This window comes from Nycticebus coucang, chromosome 14, assembly GCF_027406575.1.
Source record: "Nycticebus coucang isolate mNycCou1 chromosome 14, mNycCou1.pri, whole genome shotgun sequence".
Classification (NCBI taxonomy): Eukaryota; Metazoa; Chordata; class Mammalia; order Primates; family Lorisidae; genus Nycticebus; species Nycticebus coucang.
Window position 1 is genome coordinate 54314396 of NC_069793.1, and position 6799 is coordinate 54321194.

Consider the following 6799-nt stretch of genomic DNA (forward strand, 5'->3'; position numbering starts at 1 on the left):
AGCAGTAACCCAAAAGATATCTCGAGAATTCAACAAATTCAAAGACCAAATGACCAAAGATTTTGACACATTGAGACAAGAAATTGCATCCCTCAAAGATCTGAGAAACACAGTAGAATACCTCAGTAACAGAATGGAGCAAGCAGAAGAAAGAATTTCTGACATTGAAGACAAAGCTTTCAAACGCTCCCAAACTCTCGAACAGGAAAAGAAATGGAGGGCAAAAACAGATTACTCTCTCAGAGAGCTCTGGGATAATTCAAAGAAAACCAATATTTGTCTTATAGGGATCCCCGAAAGCGAGGAAGTGGCTTCACAAGGCACAGAGTCTTTTCTCCATGAGATTATAAAGGATAACTTTCCAGACATGCCAAGAGATTCTGAAATTCAGATAGCAGACAGTTTCAGAACTCCAGCACAACTCAACCCAAATAAGATATTCCCCAGACACATCATAATCAATTTCACTAAAGTTAATATGAAGGAGAAAATTCTGAAAGCAGCCAGACTAAAGAAAACCATCACCTACAAGGGCAAGAATATTAGAATATTAGAATAACTGCAGATCTCTCTGCTGAAACCTTTCAAGCTAGAAGAGGATGGTCATTGACTTTTAACCTCCTAAAACAATATAACTTTCAACCCAGGATCCTGTACCCAGGTAAACTGAGTTTCATTTATTACGGAGAAATTAAATACTTTAATGACAGTCACACGTGGAAGAAATTTGCCATAACTAAACCAGCTCTCCAGGATATTCTCAGACCTATCCTCCATAAAGACCAGCGTAATCCTCCACCACAAAAGTAAACCCGCCCAGAAAACTTTGATCAAATTCCAACTTCCACAGTCACAAAAGGATTAAAAATGTCCACTGGACTCTCGAAAAGCTTAAAAATATTCTCAATTAATGTGAATGGTTTAAATTGTCCTCTGAAGAGGCACAGGTTGGCTGACTGGATACAAAAACTCAAGCCAGATAAATGCTGGATACAAGAATCTCACCTTACATTAAAAGACAAATATAGACTCAAGGTGAAGGGATGGTCATCTGTACTCCAGGCAAATGGAAGGCAGAAGAAAGCAGGTGTTGCAATCCTATTCACAGATGCAATAGGCTTTAAAACAACCGAAATAAGCAAGGATAAGGATGGATACTTCATATTTGTTAAAGGTAATACTCAATATGATGAGATTTCAATTATTAATATTTATGCACCCAACCAGAATGCACCTCAATTTATAAGAGAAACTCTAACAGATATGAGCAACTTGATTTCCTCCAGTTCCATAGTAGTTGGAGATTTTAACACCCCATTAGCAGTGCTGGATAGATCCTCCAAAAAGAAGCTAAGCAAAGAAATTTTAGATTTAAATTTAACCATTCAACATCTGGACTTAACAGACATCTACAGAACATTTCATCCCAACAAAACTGAATTCACATTCTTCTCATCAGCCCACGGAACATACTCCAAAATCGACCACATCCTAGGCCACAAATCTAACCTCAGCAAGTTTAAAAACATAGAAATTATTCCTTTCATCTTCTCAGACCATCATGGAATAAAAGATGAACTCAATAACAACAGGAAGCTGCATACCCATACAAAAACATGGAAGCTAAACAACCTTATGCTGAAGGATACATGGCTTATAGACAAGATTAAGAAGGAAATCACCAAACTTTTGGAACTAAACCACAATCAAGACATGAATTACCAGAACCTCTGGGATACTGCAAAGGCAGTCCTAAGAGGGAAATTTATAGCACTGCAAGCCTTCCTCAAGAAAACGGAAAGAGAGGAAGTTAATAACTTAATGGGACATCTCAAGCAACTGGAGAAGGAAGAACACTCCAACCCCAAACCCAGCAGAAGAAAAGAAATAACCAAATTCAGAGCAGAATTAAATGAAATTGAAAACAAAAGAATTATACAACAGATCAATAAATCCAAAAGTTGGTTTTTGAAAAGATCAATAAAATAGATAAACCTTTGGCCAACCTAACCAGGAAAAAAAAAGTAAAATCTCTGATTTTATCAATCAGAAACGGTAATGATGAAATAACAACAGACCCCTCAGAAATTCAAAAAATCCTTAACGAATACTATAAGAAACTCTACTCTCAGAAATATGAAAATATGAAAGAAATTGACCAATACCTGGAAGTACGCCACCTACCAAGACTTAGCCAGAATGAAGTGGAAATGTTGAACAGGCCTATATCAAGTTCTGAAATATCATCAACTATACAAAATCTCCCTAAAAAGAAAAGCCCAGGACCAGATGGCTTTATGTCAGAATTCTACCAAACCTTTAAAGAAGAACTAGTACCGGGCGGCGCCTGCGGCTCAGTCAGTAAGGCCCCAGCCCCATATAGGAGGGTGGCGGGTTCAAACCTGGCCCCTGCCAAACTGCAACCAAAAAATAGCCGGGCCTTGTGGCGGGCGCCTGTAGTCCCAGCTACTTGGGAGGCTGAGGCAAGAGAATCGCTTAAGCCCAGGAGTTGGAGGTTGCTGTGAGCTGTGTGTGGCCACGGCACTCTACCGAGGGCCATAAAGTGAGACTCTGTCTCTACAAAAAAAAAAAAAAAAAAGAACTAGTACCTATATTACTAAACCTCTTCCAAAATATAGAAAAAGAAAGAATATTACCCAACACATTCTATAAAGCAAACATCACCTTGATCCCCAAACCAGGGAAAGACCCAATAAGAAAAGAAAATTAGACCAATATCACTAATGAATATTGATGCTAAAATAATAAGATCCTAACAAACAGAATCCAACAACACATCAAAAAAATTATACACCATGACCAAGTGGGATTTATCCCAGGGTCTCAAGACTCATTCAATATACGTAAATCTATAAATGTAATTCAACACATAAACAAACTAAAAAATAAGGACCATATGATTCTTTCAATCGATGCAGAAAAAGCTTTCAATAATATCCAGCATCCCTTCATGATCAGAACACTTAAGAAAATTGGTATAGAAGGGACATTTCTTAAACTAATAGAGGCCATCTACAGCAAACCCACAGCCAATTTTGTATTGAATGGAGTTAAACTGAAATCATTTCCACTTAGATCAGGAACCAGACAAGGTTGCCCATTGTCTCCATTGCTCTTTAACATTACAATGGAAGTTTTCGTCATCGCAATTAGGGAAGAAAAGGTGATCAAGGGTAACCACATAGGGTCAGAAGAGATCAAACTTTCACTCTTCACAGATGATATGATCGTATATCTGGAAAACACTAGGGACTCTACTTCAAAACTTTTAAAACTAAGTGATCAAGGAATACAGCAATGTCTCAGGCTACAAAATCAACACCCATGAATCTGTAGCCTTTATATATACCAACAATAACCAAGCCGAAAAAACAGTCAAGTAGTGCCAAAGAAGATGAAATATTTCGAGTATACCTAACAAAGGACGTGAAAGATCTCTACAAAGAGAACTATGAAACTTTAAGAAAAGAAACAGCTGAAGATGTTAACAAATGGAAAAACATACCATGCTCATGGCTGGGAAGACTCAACATTGTTAAAATGTCTATACTACCCAAAGCAATATATAATTTTAATGCAATTCCTATTAAATCTCCATTGTCATCTTTTAAAGATCTTGAAAAAATAATACTTCAGGGTGGTGCCTGTGGCTCAGCACCAGCCCCATACACCAAGGGTAGCGGGTAGCCTCGGCCAAACTGCAACCAAAAATAGCCGGGTGTTGTGGCAGGCGCCTGTAGTCCCAGCTGCTCGGGAGGCTGAGGCAAGAGAATCGCATAAGCTCAAAAGCTGGAGGTTGCTGTGAGCAGTGTGACATCATGGCACTCTATGGGCGGCAAAGTGAGACTCTGTCTCTACAAAAAATAATAATAATAGGGGTGGCGCCTGTGGCTCAAGGAGTAGGGCGCCAGTCCCATATGCTGGAGATGGCGGGTTCAGACCCAGCCCCGGCCAAAAACCACAAAAAATAATAATAATAATAATAATAATACTTCGTTTTATATGGAATCAGAAAAAAACCTCGAATAGCCAAAACATTACTCAGCAATAAAAACACAGCAGGAGGAATCACACTACCAGACCTGAGACTGTACTATAAATCGATAGTGATCAAAACAGCATGGTATTGGGGCGGCGCCTGTGGCTCAGTCGGTAAGGCGCCGGCCCCATATGCCGAGGATGGCGGGTTCAAACCCGGCCCTGGCCGAACTGCAACAGAAAAATAGCCGGGCGTTGTGGAGGGCTCCTGTGGTCCCAGCTGCTCGGGAGGCTGAGGCGGGAGAATCGCTTAAGCCCAGGAGCTGGAGGTTGCTGTGAGCTGTGTGAGGCCACGGCACTCTACTGAGGGCCATAAAGAGAGACTCTGTCTCTACAAAAAAAAAAAAAAAAAAAAAACAGCATGGTATTGGCACAAAAACAGAGAAGTAGATGTCTGGAACAGAATAGAGAACCAGGAGACAAATCCAGCTACTTACCGTTATTTGATCTTTGACAAGCCAATTAAAAACATTCAGTGGGGAAAAGATTCCCTATTTAACAAATGGTGCTGGGTGAACTGACTGGCAACCTGTAGAAGATTGAAACTGGACCCACACCTTTCACCATTAACTAAGATAGACTCTCACTGGATAAAAGATTTAAACTTAAGACATGAAACTATGGGCGGTGCCTGTGGCTCAAGGAGTAGAGCGCCAGTCCCATATGCCGGAGGTGGCGGGTTCAAACCCAGCCCCAGCCAAAAACCACAAAAAAAAAAAAAAAAAGACATGAAACTATAAAAATACTTGAAGAAAGTGCAGGGAAAACTCTTGAAGGAATCGGCCTGGGTGAATATTTTATGAGGAGGACTCCCCAGGCATTTTTTATTGAAGCAGTACCCTGAACACCATAAATACATCAATGTACAAAGTTATGATTTAATAAAAAAGAATAATAATAATAAAAGAATAAAAGTGAGTCATAGACAAACATGATCTCACATCTTTTTAATTGTACAGCATATTAGGGAAAGTACAAATGACCAATAAATAATGATATGCCAAAATTCAAAAGTAATTAGTAATGGAAATTAAAACAGTATTACTTTTCTACCCATCAAGACAGCAACCATCAGAAATTCATGCCATATTTATTAGGATTCTACAGAAAAACAGGATGAATAGGACATGTATGGGTTTATTTATTTATTACGAGAATTGGCTCACACAATTACGGATGCTGAGAAGTCCCAAGATACACTGTCTGGAAGCTGATGAACCAGGAAGTGATGGTGTCACTCCCAGGCTTGGAGTTAGGGGTGTTGTATAAGTCTGAAGGCTCAAGAATTAAAAGGTCTGGCTCAGCGCCTCTAGCCTCTGTTCAGCGGCTCGGGCGCCAGCCATGTACACTGGAGTTGGAGGGTTCGAACTCAACCCAGGCCTGCCAACCAACAATAACAACTACAACCAAAAAATAGCTGGGCATTGTGGCAGGTACCTATAGTCCCAGCTACTTGGGAGGCTGAGGTAAGAGAATCGCTTAAACCCAGGAGTGAAGTTGCTATGAGCTGTGATGCCACGGCACTCTACTGAGGGAGACATAGTGAGACTCTGTCTCACAAAAAAAAAAAATTAGAAGGTCTGATGTCCAAGGGCAGAAGATGAATGTCCCAGCTCTAGAAGAGGGGGAAATAGGGCAGTGCCTATGGTTCAAAGGAGTAGAGCACAGACCCCATATTCCTGAGGTGGCTGATTCAAACCCAGCCCTGGCTAAAAAAAAAAAACTTAGAAGAGAGAAAGAATTCACCCTTCCTCTGCCTTTTTGTTCTGCTCTCAACAGACTGGATGAAGTTGGCCTATATTGTTAAGCATGGATCTTTTTTACTCCATCTAGTGATTCAAATGCTAATAATGACTTCTGGAAACACTTTTCACAGACATGCCCAGAAATAATGTTCTACCAGCTATCTGGGCATTTTTTAGTCCATTCAAGTTGACACTTAAAACTTAACCATAGGGTGGCGCCTGTGGCTCAAGGAGTAGGGTGCCGGTCCCATATGCCGGAGGTGGTGGGTTCAAACCCAGCCCCGGCCAAAAAAAAAAAAAAAAAAAACTTAACCATAAACACATGCCAATACTGGCAAACACATGAGGAGGGGAAAACACTCATTCACTGCTGGTAGAAATAAACACTGGCACAGGCATTCTGGAAATCAGTCTCACACAATTAAGCATAATCTGTATATAGAAACCTTTTGATTAAATGGTGCTATTTCTGGATCTACAACCCCAAGAAATTTTCTTTTTTTTTTTTATTAAATCATAGCTGTGTACATTAATGCGATCATGGGGCACCATACATTGGTTTTATATACCATTTGACATATTTTCTTTTTTTTTTTTGGCTCATAAAAAATATGGAACGCTTCACGAATTTGCGTGTCATCCTAGCGCAGGGGCCATGCTAATCTTCTCTGTATCGTTCCAATTTTAGTATATGTGCTGCCAAAGCGAGCACCCATTTGACATATTTTCATCACACTGGTTAACATAGAAGAAATTTTCATGTAGATCCATAGAAGTGAAAGGACATGAAATATAATGTTCATCTACATATTATTTGTGGCAGAGACGTGCTGGAAGCAACTCAAGTATCCCTCATTAGAAGACAAGAAAGTAAAATATGGAAGATGCATAACATGAAGTAATATGCAACAGTAAAAGGAAACAATCTGGCTGGGTACAGTGGCTCTCCCTGGTAATCCTAGCACCTTGGGAGGCTGAGACAGGAGGATCACTTG

The 6799-nt window shown here is 39.9% G+C and overlaps 1 non-coding gene across 1 annotated transcript; it reads right to left on the reverse strand.

Annotated features, from left to right (window-relative positions):
- Nucleotides 1-6409: 6409 nt before the first annotated feature.
- LOC128566085 (U6 spliceosomal RNA) lies at nt 6410-6516 on the reverse strand. Its single transcript, XR_008374381.1, has one exon. It is a non-coding gene; the product is annotated as a U6 spliceosomal RNA (small nuclear RNA).
- Nucleotides 6517-6799: the final 283 nt, after the last annotated feature.